General features: G+C 40.6%; 1 protein-coding gene across 2 annotated transcripts in view; it reads right to left on the bottom strand.

Moving 5' to 3' along the window:
- The window catches only part of RAD51B (RAD51 paralog B), a 384808-nt gene that overhangs the window by 216281 nt on the left and 151403 nt on the right, over positions 1-17124 (bottom strand). The gene's annotated exons all lie outside the window — the stretch shown is intronic.

Below are 17124 nucleotides of genomic sequence, written 5' to 3'. Positions count from 1 at the left end.
TTCAGGATCACAAGATTCTGATAAACAACAGACTGTAGTACCTACACAGTTCTCTCCTCTGACAGCATGAGCAATCATAGAATCAGCTGGGTTGGAAGGGACCGCCGAGATCATCAAGTCCAACCCTTGATCCAACACCGCTGTGGTTACTGGACCATGGCACTAAGTGCCACATCCAGTCTCGTCTTAAAAACCTCCAGGGATGGAGAATCCACCACTTCCCTGGGCAGCCCATTCCAATGCCTGATTACCCTCTCTGTAAAGAATTTCTTCCTAATATCCAACTTAAACCTCCCCTGGCACAGCTTAAGACCATGCCCTCCTGTTTTACTGATAGCTGCCTGGGAGAAGCGACCAACCCCTACCTGGGGTGTGTACAAAGGGCAGAGACTTAATCAACCTGAGCTTATGACCTGCACTTACTGGGAATTCCTCATTCACGGGGAAGAATTGCAATCCCCGATCCCCACTGCGAATGGGGTTCAACGGGTTACCCGTGCCTGCCGGTGGAGGGTAGGCACAAGCTGAGCCACTCAGTGTAGCACGCGTGCAATTGACATGCTTGCAAGGGATAAACAGTTTCTTGCGCTCTTAAACATGTACTGTTTTCTAGTAACAGAAAGCATTAAGGCAAACACTGCAAACACCACAGAGGGAAGAGCATAGGAAACCACAATTATCTCATAATGCTTTGGATCTTTAAGCAGCTGCACTATCCACAATAACAGTAATTTTTTTTTTTTTTTTTTAAGAAAAATGATCCTTCTACTTGCACTGAGAACAGACCCCGCTCCAAACAAACTCTCTTTGAAATTAATGGCCCGTCTTCAGCTATTCTTGACACAGGAATATGAGAGAAAGGAATCCTACATGCTACTCTGTGGATGATACTGGAATAAATATCTTACCATTGCTAAAAGGAAGAGGAATTTCTCTGCTCTTCCCTCCATTGCTCCTCCCTCCCTCTGATCATGGCTTCCTCTTGCTTTCTAACACTTGCAGCATTATGATATAACACACTCCTCATTTTCTTTTCCTACTTCAAGATCCCACATAAGCTGTGTGAGATCGCAGAGTTCTAATTGGAGTGATGGTGCTGAGGGATATTGTGTCCTCTTCAGGCAGCATGACACGAGCTGCCAACAATGTGATGGAGTGCGAGACCTTTACCAAGACTACAACTCCACCTCCCTGCTCACATCAGCCCACCCATATCTGTGCTTGCAAACAGCACGATGGTGTCTCAGAGCTTTATGCACTGTATCAAGAGGACTAAATTGAAAAGTGGGTAAGTCAAATCTTCATCTACTCAACAGGAGTTCAAGACCTTTAGAACTCCATAGGGATGCTCCTCATGCTCTTCCACTATTGACTACAAGCTGTGGACAAACTTCAGCTGGCCATGATCACCCTGCCAAGCTTAACCCCGGGGTGCGCCTTTTGGTACTGGGCATTTATGATGACTGCAGTGAACACAAACATGGTAAGTAACAGGCTTGTTTGGTCATACACCTTGGCTAAGGTTCTTAAGGTACACTTTGCAATACGGTCAACAGCAAACACACAAGAAACACATTACATTCCCCTGCTGTTTCCCCCCTGAGCTGCTGCATGCACCTGTAAGCACCCAAAAGCAGACAGCAAAGGGCCTGGTACACACAACTCCTTGCAGCCACTGATGGCTGTCCTGTTCATAAGGTATCAAGGTAAGATGATTCAATTTAATAACAAAGAAGAAAAAAGTCATGTTTTCCTTTATTCTTGCCACGGTACTTATCTTTCATTTTATTGAGCTAGTTTGTCCTTGCGATAAGTTGAGCACCAAAACTGGTTCAAGGCAAAGGAAAGGAGTAGGCGTCCAAGAGTCAGTAGGGATAAGGAATAGGATGTGAGACCCTTCCTTCTTGAAACTATTCTCACTTAGTATTCACCATGTCAAAAAAGCCACAGCCTCAGTTATCCATGGTATCCAGTATTAGAAAATGTGCTGAAACAGAATGCACTAACAAACTTGTACACACGTACCGGTGAGGTACGAAGCTTTCATTGGCACACTTTCGCAATGATCACATTATTCACAAGTGTCAAGCTCTGTGATTCAGTCACGCCAGGCTTTGCCAAGATAATCTCTGTACTGTGTCATCATGTATTTTATTATTTATGCACCACATTTTAAAGAAACATTACGAAGCTTAAGGAACATTTTTAATAGAAAAAAATACCTAAGCATACCATATTTCACATTGCTTTCTTTCAAAGGAAACTAAAGGCTTAAAAAAAAAATCAAAAGAAAAATGAACAACAAAAATATTTCAACTGTTTTTTTTCTAAATCTTTCAGATTTTTGCCCTCTTCTTTAACTGGGAACTCCACAGCATTGTTAGCTGTAGGACTGAAAATCTTCTTCCCCTTTATATTTAACTCAAGCTATGCCTCTGAACTTAGATTTCAGTTTTTGATGTATCCTTCAATAACTATTCAGTACTAATATTCTAGATGTAGGGATGGGAATTAAGCATATTCTTGGCTCCATAACTTCACTGATAGTTAAACTTTTGCTTAAATACATGTTTAAATACTATCTTGAATAAGCACACTTCCTCTGAGACGAAGCCATATGCATGCACAGAATGCTTCTTTTGGAATTAACTGCAAATTATTCTTCATTACTGCAAGCCTGCAGAACCAACATAGAGATTCAGTTCTCCCATAAGTACAAGCCAAGAAGCTGTTAGCTAAGCACTAAATTTGGTATCAAATTCCTTGTCACACTTCTGCAGCCTCGCTTACTGCAAAATTCTTCTATCAGGTATAGTTACACCTATTATCAGATAGATAGATAGACAGATAGATAGACAGACAGACAGAGAGACATCCCTATATCTTTGTGTACCTACCATAATACAGTTTGAACCTCACTCTGAGAGTATCCAGATTACTCTAAACTCTCACTAGATCAAACAAGCCGCGGGTCACTAACAAAAGAAAACATGCTGGTCCTTTGCTCCAGTCAGATTTAGCAAACTCCTCTGAATATGTACATCTATTGTCAAAATTTCAACCACATGCCCTTACTGGAAAGTGCCATTTTTATTTTTCCACGAGTAAAACTTTGGTCACAAACACTTTGGCAGTGAAAAGTGCCATTTAAACAAGACCCTACATTTTCAGCAGTCCCCAGTCCTACAGGCATTCAAATTGAAGTCCTGAATGTTGGTATCACGTGATTCCAGTGGCACATCTAAAGAAAATAATAATTTTTCCCCCAAAGTCTCCTTCACTAATCTGAAAGATATGCTTACACTCTGTTCTGCTGTCCTTTGCAATGGTTTGATGTGTTCAGAGAGTTGCAAATAAGTGTCTGAGGGAATGGTTAAACTTGTGTGTGATTTTGAGAGAAAACACAGGCAGACAAAGGAGATCTGGTGTGAAACAGCTGTGTGACTTTCTGATGAGTAATCACATTTTTGCATGGACAGCATCTGCTGAGTCTCACACATTGCTTCATACAGGCGTGCACAAACTACAACGCTAGTTTTGATGTTAACGATGCCATATCTTAAAAACCACCAAAAAGAAGTCTAGAGTATCCCCCTTTGGTCTGATAGATGCCACACTTGAAAGAAACCACCTCTCACTGCTAAACAGCAGTTGGAAACATGCTGGAGCTGCAACTCCAGGCAGACTTACTAGAGATTGCCTTGCACTGAACTAGCAATAGTACTTCCTCAACTTTTCATCGTAGATCTGTCAGATACAGATCAGATTTAACCTGTTTAGTACAAGAGACCTGCCAAGTCCTCAGGCTAAGTAGGTGAGGAAAAGTTGCCTCTGTTGTGGTTCCTTTTGACAGATACTGGACATCATTACCAGCCAAGAACAGCTTCCTCTTAAGAAATTCAAAGCCAGTCACGTGTTTATGATCTTCCAGCAGAACACTCAACAGTGAGAATATTGCTACATGGTATTTTGATGTTATAATACTGAAATACATAATATTTTAAAATGCATTGTATTTAAAAAATACATACTGTTTTAAGAGGAGCTCCTATTTCCATCATGAACTAATGGAACAAAATGTTTTCATTACCACTAAGAGTCATAAAAAACAGCACATCTCTCCACACATACAACTGTGTCCTGACATGTGCAACAGGTAAGGAAGTTGTGCTATTCCTTTCCGTTTCTACTTCGTGATGAATGAAGTGTGTAGGGCCTCTCTAGTCAATGACTGTGCATGAACGTAAAACACCCTCTCCTGCTAAAAGAGGGGAAAAAAGACGAAAAGGTCAGCTAAACAGCTCAGTAACACTGGAAACATGCCTCATGCAGTCTGCTATGGAGTTCAGTGAACCATTGCCTTTAACCTTTGAGCCTATTCATTTGCCATTGGTCAAGCTAGCTATTTAACAAGTGAAAATTTACAGTCCTCAGCCTTCCAATTCTGACAGAATTACAAACACTTTATAAATTCACTCAGATTCAGATTTCAAAACCCTTTCTGAGAAAAAGTCTACTACTTAAAATACTACACAAATGATGGACCACACAATTTCCCAATCTTTTCAAATCTTTACTTCAGCATAGCAAACTTAGATTGTAAAATAACCCTAACCATTAGAAATGTTATGAGAAAAAGAAGAATCCTTCTTAGTCAGAAAACTTGGAGATAAACACAAAGAGACAGTGGGAACACATTTTCAAGTTCCTAATTTTAGATATGTTATAAAACCCCGCAACCTACTCTTCTGATCACTTTGCCACTTTTTATAGGTACTGATACTTGGAAAAAGATGAAAAAAAGAAGTTCTCAAGGAAAATAGCATTCATGTTTTAGACAGGTCACTGCTTCTTCTGTGATTAATCCAGAAGTCAACAACGCTGTTAATATAGTTGGAAGGGACCCACAAGGATCATCAAGTCCAACCCTTAGCCCTGCACAGGACCATCCCCAAGAGTCATACCATGTGACTGAGAGTATTGTCCAAATGCTTCTTGCATTTTGTCAGCCTTGGTGCTGTGACACCTCCCGGGGGAGCCTGTTCCAGTGCCCAACAACCCTCTGCATGAAGAACCTCTTTCTAATATCCAACCTAAACCTCCCCTGACACAACTTCAGGCCATTCCCTCAGGTCCTGTCACTGGTCACCAGAGAGAAGAGATCGGTACCTGCAATGAGGTCTCCCCTCAGTCTCCTCCAGGCTGAACAGACCAAGTGACCTCAGCCACTCCTCATATGGCTTCCCCTCAAGGCCCTTCACCATCTTCATTGCCCTCCTTTGGACACTCTCTAACAGCTTAATGTCTTTCTTATATTGTGGTGCCCAAAACTAAACACAATATTCCAGGTGAGGCCACACCAGTGCAGAGCAGAGCGGGACAATCCCCTCCTCAACCGGTTGGTGATGCTTTGCCTGATGCCCCCCAGGACAGGGTTGGCCCTCCTGGCTGCCAGGGCACTGCTGACTCATATTCAACTTGCCATTGACCAGGACCCCCAGGTCCTTTTCTGTGGCACTGCTTTCCAATATCTCATTTCCCAGTTTGTACATACATCCAGAGTTGACCCATCCCAAGTGCACAATCCGGCACCTTCCCTTGTTGAACTTCATATGGTTGGTGTTTGATTGGTTGTCCTTTAATCTGTTGAGGTCTCTACAGGGTCTCCCTGCCTCTGAGGGAGTCAGCAGCTCCTCCGAGTTTTGCATCATTTGCAAACTTGCTTAGTATCCACTCCAGTTCTGTGTCATTTATGAAGATGCTGAAGAGCACAGGGCCTAAGATGGAGCCCTGTGGAACCCCACTAGTGACAGGTCACCAGTCTGATGTCACCCCATTCACTGTTACCCTCTGTTCTTGACCATGAGCCAATTGCTCACCCACCACATGATGTGTTTATCCAGCTGTGGGCTGGACAGTTTGTCCAGAAGGATCCTGTGAGAGACTGTATTGAGAGCTTTACCGAAATCCAAAAAGATTACATCAGCTGGCTTCCCTTGATCAGCTAGGTGGGTTACCCTGTCATAGAAGGAAATCAGGTTTGATAAGCAAGATTACTCCCTCATGAAGCCATGCTGGTTGTGACCAATCACTGTGTTGTCTTTCAGGTGTTTTTCAATACTTCCCAGAATAATCTTCTCCATAACTTTACCAGACACTGAAGTGAGACTGACAGGCCTGCAGTTTCCAGGATCCTCCTTCTTGCCCTTCTTTAAAATTGGGACACCAGTCACCAGCTTCCTGTCGGCTGGGACCTCTCGGGATTCCCAAGACCACTCAAAAATCATTGAGAGAGGTTCTGAGATGACATCAGCAGCTCTTTGAGGATTCTGGGTTGAATCCCATCAGGCCCCATAGATCTATAAGGATTCAGCTTGAACAGCAGATCTTGCACAATTTCAAGATCGACTGGGAGTTGATCATTCTCGCAGTCATGGTCCTCCAGTTCAGGGCACTGAGACCCCCTTGGTCATTCATCCATGTTGTAGACAGAGGCAAAGAAAGTGTTAAACATCTCTGCCTTGTCTCTGTCCCTGTTTGTGAGGTGACCATCCTCACCCTGTAACGGGCTGATGATATTTCTATACTGCCTATTGCCACTAATATATTTGAAGAAACTCTTTTTATTGTCCCCCACATTTCTGGCAGCTTCAACTCCAGCTGAGCTTTGGCCACATGAATTTTCTCCCTACAGCAGCAAGCAGCATCTCTGTATTCTTCCCATATCACTTGGCCTTGCTTCCACTGGGCACACACCTTCCTTTTTTTGCCTTATTTCCAAGAGAAGATCCCTGCTTAGCCAAGCTGGTCTTCTGCCTCACCTGTTTGACTTCCATTTGGGAACTGCCTGCTCCTGTGCACTTAGGAGGTGATGTTTGAAAAGTGACCAGCACTGATGGACCCCAGCATCTGCAAAAACATTTTCCCAGGGGTAATTCCCTGAGTAGCCTGAAGTCTGCTCTCCTCATGACCAGAGTTGAGGATTTGCTGGTACTTCTCCTTCTGCCAACAGAAATTTTAAACTCAATCACGCCATGGTCACTGTGGCCAAGACGGCCACCAATGTCCACTTTGCTCATGAGATCCACTCTGTTGACAAGCAGCAGATCGAGGAGGGCATCTTTCTGAGTTGGTTCCCTTAGGATCTGTTCCATAAAGCTGTCATCCAGGTTTTCTTGGAACCTTTTGGCCCAGGTTGTAGCAGCTGTGTGATGCTCCCAGTTAATTTCTGGTAAGCCCCATAAGGACAAGGGCACTTAACTTGGGAGTGTTCCTTAGTTCCTCAAAGAATAATTTGTTGGAGCCACCCCTCTGCCTCTTCTTTGTATGTTGTTGTAAAAAGAGAGTCACCTTCCACTGATGTGATTTCAGCGGATGCCAGTTTTCTGGAAGCACATTAGAAAAGTAAAAATACTAATTTAATGTGCCTAAACTTCTAACACTCCTATTTATTGGGAATAGCCAAGTTCCTTCATATGGAGAAAGTTCCTGCAGGTCCTGGGAGATTGTTGGCCTAAGAACTTTACACAGAAGAATAAGCAAACTATTTTTTGTTTGGTTATTTACACAGTACAATTTTTCGAGTACTCCTCCTGCCCTTCCTAGACCACACTGAAGCTACTAAATCTGACTTTGTCATCCTTGTAAATCCAGTTGAGTAAATAAGCCATTTTTTGTAAACTTGTGGTCTTAGTCTCCTTGTTAGTTTATTGCAAAATTAAAGGGAGCTCAGCACAGAACTATCAATCAGTAACCAGCAAAGGTAAAAAGTCTTCTGGAATTTACCAAGAGGCAAAAAACCACACTGTTTCATGAAATGGCTCTTTGTTAAAAGAATGGAGCAGAATTCCCCATTTTGCATGCAACACTATTTAGGAAAATTCTTATTAAAGGCTTCCTGTTGAGCTGGAAAAGCAAGCACAAGGACACTTGCAATAATCCCAAATTACTCCACCCTTATCGGTCCATGTATTTTGTGGTTTTCACTGTACTCAAGCAACGTCACTAGAGAGCACCAAGTAAAAGTGACAGTGTGGCTGGGATGCTGACTCTACACGCTGGAGGAGAAGGAAAGCAAGTTTTATTGATCCCTAGACAATCTTAGTTCTGATTCTTGAGAAGGCATCTCTCCCTTTCCCTGAAGCACAGAGCTTTTAATGTGGCATTCAAGTAACGGGTTGAAACAATAGTGACTACTGTGGAGGCATTAGCTAAAGGATAGTATACCAAGCAGTACCACAAAGCCAGATGGGCTGTTTCCAGCAATTCTGGAAACAGAAAAAGGGAACAGTGAGAAAACTGGGGTGAAACAGCATACTTCAAACAGATGAGAGAACCACAGCCTTCTCCTTGAAAACTTGTTACAGGTCCTCGAGACTGGCAACAGTCTGCTCAAGGAAGAACACTAAACTACCACTATCTGTTATAGTAATAGGTATTTGTGATCTTCATCTAAGCTACCCACTGAACTGGCTTTTTCTTCAACTTCTGTTTCTTCAGGGAGATTTTCTTCAGCATCAGTAGCCACAAAAGCTGTCAAAAGTTTTCCAAGACCTCAGCAGAATTTGTACCTAATATGCACAAGAAAACTTGCTTAAAACTGAGCATTTTTGGTGAAATCAGGGAGTTAGAAACAGAAAAAGGAAAAGTCTGAATGCAATACCAAGAGCCCCTAAACAAAAAACAGAGTTTTAAAGAGAGAATTTCAGTGCCCACAGGTACTGCAGTGCTTGAAGACAGCTACTACAGCACTGTGAGGGGCTCACCTTGCAGGAGAGCAGCTTTTACTGTGAAAACCCTCTGCACAATTGAGACAGCTTTGTTTGGGCTCCAGGACCAAATCAAACAATTTATATCACAACTGTTATAATGATAGGAGATTAAATATATATACATATCTTCATTCTTAGAAAATGTGAACTATTTTGGTTGTAGCTACCAAAGAAAGCATGAAGTGTCTTCAATGCAGGCATAAGAAACAGGCAAGTGCCCACATTTAACAACTGTTGCTAATCTAAATCAATTGAAAGACAAGGTACCAATTACAGCTGTCTTGCTTATAATATGACAGAGGCATAGGCTGGTAATGGTGATACACAGGTTAGAGGGAAGTAGATGGCTATTTTCAGATACAACATAGCAGCTAGCCTGATTGAGAGCTGTTACAATTCACATTTCAACCCATGTTACCAGAATTTGGCACAATTTCCTAAATAAAGATATATACACATAAGCCACTGGAAATCTATTGAGAAACACTTCCTAATCCTACATGCAATGTAGCAACAAGTGCTGGCCTTGCTTCAGAGGAATTTCAGCTGCATCTATTTTCAGCTGTACTTATTTTCATCACATCCAGGAAACAAAAGGCAATAAACAGTCTAACAGCACAGAAATAAGAAAGCACAATTCTCTGGAAGGCTCACAAGTACCTTTTAAAAGATTAGGGATCTGTTGTTCAGCACACATTGCTGGCTAGCTGCAAACTTATTAGAGCTCCTGTTTTGCCATGATACCTCTACCCAAGGTTCTCCTCTTTCCTCCATCAGTGAAGCAATTCATAGCATCAGAGCTCATTTTATAGTTATCAGATTTCGTGGAGTATAAATAAGATTTGGAAGAAATTAAGGTATCTTTCAGAGACTATCAACTGTATTTATATTGAATTTATTCTGCTTTGCACAGGAAAAGTACAAAGTTATGCAATTCTGTTCCATAAGTCTTCTGGAGAAGTGTCTATTCACATCCCTGCCAACTGCTTAAAAAGCTTCACAATGAATTAAAACTTCCACCAGAAGAAAAAAAGAAACAAAGCAAAACAAAAGCATGCTGTTTTCAGGCAGCTACACGTCTTCAAGTTGAAATAGCTACCACCCCGTGACAGCCTGAGGTCTTCAGCCCTTATTACTCTCTGAACAAGGAATGCAGCCAACACAAATGTAACCTTCAAAATCCACGCCACTGAGCACCCTTGTGCTGTGCTGCTCGGTGTGAAAGCTTTGTGTGCCTGGAAGGCCTTCACATTCAGCAGCCTGTACAGACCTGCTTACAGAAACATGTGTAAGGCACCCCCCACACAGGATTGCTGCCTGCCTTCATATCCTGCCAGTAGCCCAAAGCTCCATGTTAGTTTCCAGCAGAACCTTCCCTCTCCTCCACCCTCCCCTCCAGCCTCTGCTTAATGATGGCTTTCTGAAATGAGCTTACCCCTGTGCGTAGCTAGCAATGTACCACAGGAGACTGGTCTGATACTGGCTGAGGCAACACAAAGTACCTGACAGGAAATCACTGTAATTCACAAGCAACTTTTACAGCCAAAACCTGCTGCACCCTCAAAGCAGCAAACACTACCGCTTAAAAGGGAGTTTTCCGATGAATGTCAAATTGTCTTGTAATAGAATAAATAAAATAAAATTATTAATTCACAGATCACTCTTGGATTGCATGCTGTTCTCTGCAACAGGGTTTTGGTTGGCTTAATTTGTTTGGGTTTGAAGAAACTGGATTGGCTGGAACATCAGCAAAGTAGTACACAACTTCAGTTCTGCTCCGGCATGCTCCAGGCTGAGAGGAGAGACAAGTGTGTCTCCTACCGTTCCATAAGACTTCAAGGAAGTCAGAATGTATGCTAAATTTTTTCTCAGTTAAAAACCTAGTTCAGTTTATTGGCACTAGTTAGCTTTCATTAGATCAGAAAACAGAATGAAGGCTCTTTCACTCACTGGGTTCAGACCTTCTGCCATGCATCTACCCTGTTTCATCCAGCACTTCAAATTTACCTAGACCTACACAAATTCTGTGGCATTAAATCTCACTGCCTTCTGAGGGAATAAATGTATTGTTACCCCTATTGTAGAGACAGATGCTCAGACACTAAGCAAATTGACTAAAGGTACCACAAACCTTTACTACCGTTCCTAAATCCTGATTGCGAGAACAGAGTTGGAAGGGCTCATACTCACCTAACCACTCCAGGATACCTCAGGACCATCTAATATCTATCCAGCAAATTATATATTCATAATTCTTTATATATTTTGGGTTTATTATATTGTGGTTTTTCTACACTTGTCTATATTTAGTTTTTTCCTAACAAGTGTGAGATCCTGGATCCAAATCTCACTGAATTATTGATATGGGTTGGAACCAACTCACTGTGAATGTGTGTGTGCATGTGGGGAAGGGCTGGGCCTGGACCTGCAGGTCCATGGTAAGGCCTGCACATCAGGCTTGTGCTGAGGGCTCATGACAGAGCCAGAAGGCAAGGCCTGGAGCCCATGCAGAGCACACGGCAGAGCTGAAGGTCCTGCAGCCGGGCTGTCAGTCAAAGCAGACCTGCCTGGCAGCCCACCCACACCACACCCCTCCAGCCTGACTGGCTACAGCACAACTCACTCCGGCCTGGAAGGCACTGACTGGATATCCTGCCTGGGAGGGAAAACTGAATTCTACAAATACAGAGACTCCATGTGATCTCTCTCCACTCCCTCTCCAACCAGCACCATGTGAATCATTGAATCTTGTTGGTAATTATTCTCCTCTCCTTTCTCTCTCTCTTCTCTCTTTCTTTATCCCTTTTAATGTTTTCTTCTTTTACTCTTTTCCTTCTCTTGTGGGTAACTTAAAACCAATGAACTGTGTTTTACTGAAGCTGGTATATGGATTGTTTTAGTGGGTGTTTCCTATGGAATGGGTCTTTGTGCTGAATGTTTTAGTGAAATGCTTTTTCTTGGTTGTATTTTACTCCTGTAAAAATCTTTTGCCAAAATATCTTATTTTTTCCGCTACATTAAAAAGAATTTCTCTTAGAGAAGAGTGTGTGGCTCTTTCTCCAGACTCTAATTAGAGGTTATAACGAACGAAAAGGCTTTTAAAAAGTCTTAAATAAAAATGTAACTGCTCTGGGCAGTTTATAGCTTAATCCGGAGCGCAACAAGTCAATAGGAACAACTCAATATGAATATAAAGTAATTGGAGAAGTATCTATTATTCACTACTAAACTAATGAAATACTCCTAACGAAGGCCTAGGTCTCATGGCCCATTTCAAGTTGATAGTAAGTGTACCAGCATTTTTATTTGATTTTGATGTTCTGACAAGCCTATCAGAAAGACCATTTATAGTAATATACACATGCAAGTCTAGAGAAATATGGCATACAAGGCACAACTTTATGTCATTAATTCCACTAATTCCTCAGATTCCTTCCAATTAATTCCTTCAAGCCTTCAAACCAGTGGGTCACAGGAGACTCCCTGAGTCTCGGATACAAACTGAAACAGCTCAATGTGCTACTGTAATCTACAGCTTTGCTCAAAAGTTTTTAAAACACTTTCCCTAGCTCTACCTTATCCCACATCATGACCCTATGCCAACATTTTTAGAGTGAGGACAGTGTTAGTTTAGACTGCTCCTTGGTGCCTTGTGGAAGCAGAAGAAAGCAGTTTTAGGATATGCTAGAATATTTGTTCCTTTTGTCTATTCATTTAATCTTTACAAGGAGGTAACTGCTAACGCCATCGCATGGCTTACGTTGTTTTATACACAACATACTTTATCAGCACTACAGAAGTGGAGCCAATCTTTGATAGCCTATGGTTATGTTAAGGAACACAGAATGCTTTACACCATGCACATCAAGAGTTTTCTTGATGTGTTATGGTAGCTCAGACACAGATGGGATTTTTAGACCTACCTATAATGACTATGCTTAGATAATCATGTAGCTTTATTTCAGTGTCTGTAACAGTCAGTAGGTCCTACCTACAAGGTAACAGGGAATTTGGATATATAACTCCATCTCCCTATTTGCCCAAACCTATTTGACAGGTCTGTGGAGTATTAGGGTAATAACTGATAATGCACAGAAGCCCGACAATCAATATACCAATAATTTTTACAAAACAAACTCAGTACTGACAGCATTATCTAGTGCGGTTATGGCTGATTTAGTGAATGCTGTACTGGTGATTTCAAAGTATTCTTATTAACAAAATTCAGTTATGATCCTCTATAGCTGCTGTGGCTGTAAAAAAGGAGAAGTCATCCAGAAAACAAAACACCCAGATGCTGAAACAAGCAGCCTCTCAAGTTGCCATCAGTTTCCCTTCCTTGTGACCCAGGGCTCAGAAAGGTATGAAAGAACAATGAGAATGAACAGCTGTGAATTATACGTATGACAAGCTGCAGATATGTACTAACATTTCATTCCAGACATTTTCATACACTGAATTGCATTTGCGCCTTTTTAGCCTAACCTGCAATTTAGCCAGTAATCTTTCTCTACCAGAAATATTTATAATATTTCATAACCATTGATAGCTTCAGCTTTCCTTACAATGCAACAAACAGACAAAATAAACCAGGTACAGTTGAGTAATCCAGTCTGAACGCTGGGTAGTGGTTTTTTGCTGTACTGTTTGTTTGACTGCTTTCACAGTCAACATCTTTTAGTCTGACTGGACCGAAAGTTGACATTTTACCACTTAACCTTTGAGCTTTGTAATATATCAACATACCTCTAATGCAGTGCAATATTTTTATGCAAAGGAAGATTGCTTGGGTATATTTTGTCAGTCTCCTAAACCTGCAAAGTTAGCCGATTAAGAGCTTCAACCTTTAACATTCTTCCACTTATAATTTTCAATACATTTTTCTAAACTAAGTTATTCTCAAGCAAATTTTCCTAAAAATAAATAAATAAATAAATGCAACCTATACAAAAGGCACAATGGTGGACTGTGTTACAAAATTTTATTAGCACTCTTTGAAGACTGCTATAGCATTTTAGGAAGCCTTGTTACACAGCAGTAAGATTATCCTAAGTGCTTCTTCCTCAAAAGCACATTAAAATAAAAAGTCTGTGACTCACAGATAAATAGTCCATGAGACAGAAAAAAAACATGCCCAAACGTGTGTGTATGATTGCTTTCCAAACATATCAGATCTGTTATCACCTAGAGGAGAGGAGAAAAAAATCATCCAAGTTTCTTCCATTCAATATTTGGGGGAGAAAAAAAATAAATTGTGGCTTAAGATGTTCTGGAATTTCAGTGACATTGTCTCAGCCTCCGTATCCTATTTTTTTCTAAATTCTTTCACTAGGAAATATAGTTAGTCTGTATTTCCCCAATAAAATTGACATTTATGTCACATTTTAAAATGACAAATTTCTATTTACCAACCCAACTTGCTTAAATTGGAGTGTATTTTCCTTGGAAGTATGAATCATTAGAAACCTCTTTGAAATTTAGGACTCAGGATGGAAAATGAGCTCAGAAAAATGCAAGGAATCATTTTTGTGCTGAGACCACAGCACGACGCCTCCCCCTCCTTTGGCTTTGCCAAAGAAAAATAATATTTGAGATTGTCTAAACAAAATCATGGGCCCATGAAACTATGCTCAAGCTACTTACTCATCTCTTGGGATAAAAATCCTGTCCTCGATATCACTGCTTAAATGTATGCATAAGGCGGCACTGTAGAAATATGTTCTCTCATCTCTGTGTCAAGTAGGATCAATCCTGCAAAGTTGTTTTGGCAAACCTTTTCCCAATACTAACTGAGATACACAAATCAAACTATGAGACTGTTAACAGTGAAATTTTGTCAAAAGCAAACAAATTCAAACACAAAGGTGTTCCTCTTATTTTTAAAATTTTATTATCAATTTGTTTGGGAAGTTGGTGATCACTGAGAATAGCTCCACTGGATCCACTGGAAATGACACTGGGTCTACCAGCATTACTGTTCTTTATTGTTGGTACCTCTGTTTTTATGTAAATATTTGTAAATGTTTAACAAAACAAAACATAATATATTTATTCAGCTATTTGGGTACACTATTTATGTTTACAGCTGTTACCAGGACTACAGAAATTTTGAGATTTGAAGTCAGGTGAATAAAAACAGGCTGTGGCACCTTCAACGATCTTAAACTCTAGGAAAACCTTGGGAATGGTACAGGATTTCAGATATTTCACAAGAAATATTAGAAAGCATCTGCTCTTTAGGAATTAAACTTAACTAAACAATTTTTACACCTCATTCAAATTAACCCAAGCGAACGAAGTTGGGTCAGATCTGAGATATGCTGTGCATCCTACAAATGATACAGGCAGCAGCGAAAAACAGCTAGTGTCTTCTGGACAACCAACTGAAACTTTGCAGCAGCTCTAGATTAATTGTTCACTACAGCTAGCAATTTTCAAATATAATTTCCTAGACTTGCTATTAAAATTCATAGGATCAAGCATTTTCCTTAGACCCCATTGTAATTGCTTCATTCAAAGTCTTTCTCAGGAAACCACAACAGTCGCCATTGTGGAGTTCAGCAAAAAATTGCAAAGATAGTAATGTTACAAAATGAATTTCATTAATTTAATTTGGAGAAAAATTTAAGAGGAGCAAATTATGTTTTAGTCAACAGAAGAGATATCTGTTGTGCCAGTAGGTGTTCTGCAGCCTCATGACTGGAATAGCTTCTTCCAGTGAGGAGTGAGATACCTGGGCAAACAGATGGGAAACCTGGCCTAGATTAGAAATGAATTTCCAGACAGGACTGAAGTGTATAAGCAAACATTGTGCTAAATCAGGAGCAAAAAATCCAGTGAGCTGTTTCATGTCAAGCTGGAAGTGCATCTTCAGATGCACTAGGTGTGGGGCAGAAGGGTAGGAGCTATTGGATGCTACATGCCGGGATTGGCATGCTGAAGGTGGAACAGTGACCCAGTAGACTTTCTCAGGGAAGGATAGGATGTATTTCTGGAGTTCCTAAAAAAAGGTAAAAATAATTCAATGCAAGACCCCTAGACTTCAAAGCAAGGTGCAATAGCAGAGCAGAGTGTGTGACAGATTAAAGATAAATGCTCAATTATATCTCGATCTCAGTGAAAATTCTTCCATATTTAGGTGGATGCTAATTTGAAAAATACCTTGTGTAGTGTGGAGATGTACAGCTTCTGAAGGGCAGAAGGGCAGTTATGGCATATACTCTTTTAGTTATGCTGTCTGCTTCATGCAATCATCAAAACATGTATCAACTAGAAAAGCATTTTCAGTAGTAGAGTTATCAATTCAATAAAATTATTTTGCCATTGGCTACTCCTTGGGTCTAATTAGGATAACTGACTATGGCTTGTTTTACAATAAATTGCTCCTCAAAAATGTTACTTTTCTTTTTAAAATAACCCCTATCTGCTGTTACCAAGCTTTAAAATTCCATGCGTGCAAGGAACATCACATAATGGATGGATTATACTCCAGCTGCCTCTTAGACTTATCTTGTCCTCCAGAACACTAGATAACAACTTCAGTGTAGAAACTAGCCTGACAAGGTTTGTTCTTATTTTAAATTTTATTAGTATTACTCAGTTTTTATTTTAGACTGCATAAGATTTAATGCAAGTCTGGTTTTATTGACTCTAAAGGAGTTACACCAAACTAAAACATGATCATGGACTTATCTCTTTCCACCTTCATCCTTTTGTCCATAAATACCTTTCCAGAGAAACAACCAGTTCAGACTTTTTTTTTTCATTAAATCTTCACCTCAATTAATTCTCAAGAGAGAACAGGAGGGAGCAGAAGTCCAGTCGCATGTTTTCTAATCCTGGTTCTGAGGCTAAGTAGCTACAACTTCTTACTGATATAATAAATTCTTTGTGCCCTGTTTTCAAAGCAGGCATAATGCCTACCTCACAAGAGTATTGTGGCATTTGGTATTTTGCTTTCCTAATGCTTTGAAATCATTGCATGAAGTGTTATTAAAACCATCCTGTGTTCTTAGAGTCTTCCAGTGGTATAGCTGGGCAATGTCTAGATACAATTTGGCAGTAATAATTGACCGCTGTACATTCACGTCTTGCAACAAAACTCTTAAAACTTCCCTCCAGGAAACCCATGGGCCTTTTTCTTTTGTTTTGGCTTTTTTTGGGGGAGGTGTCAGTGTGTTTTTTTAAATCCTCCCCCTTTGCTTGAGTTGGGACTGAAAGCATCACTGGGTTGCACTGCAAGTTTGGGAGTGGTAAATCTGAAAAAACTACTTGTAGCTCAACTGTTGGTATATTGTACAACATTCTGTAAAGTATTAATTAGCACTGTATTCAAAATAGACAGAAAATAGCA

Source organism: Pipra filicauda, unplaced genomic scaffold (assembly GCF_003945595.2).
Source record: "Pipra filicauda isolate LSUMZ 115617 unplaced genomic scaffold, ASM394559v2 scaffold6_size6359152_pilon, whole genome shotgun sequence".
NCBI lineage: Eukaryota > Metazoa > Chordata > Aves > Passeriformes > Pipridae > Pipra > Pipra filicauda.
This window is presented reverse-complemented; position numbering and strand designations above follow the sequence as displayed.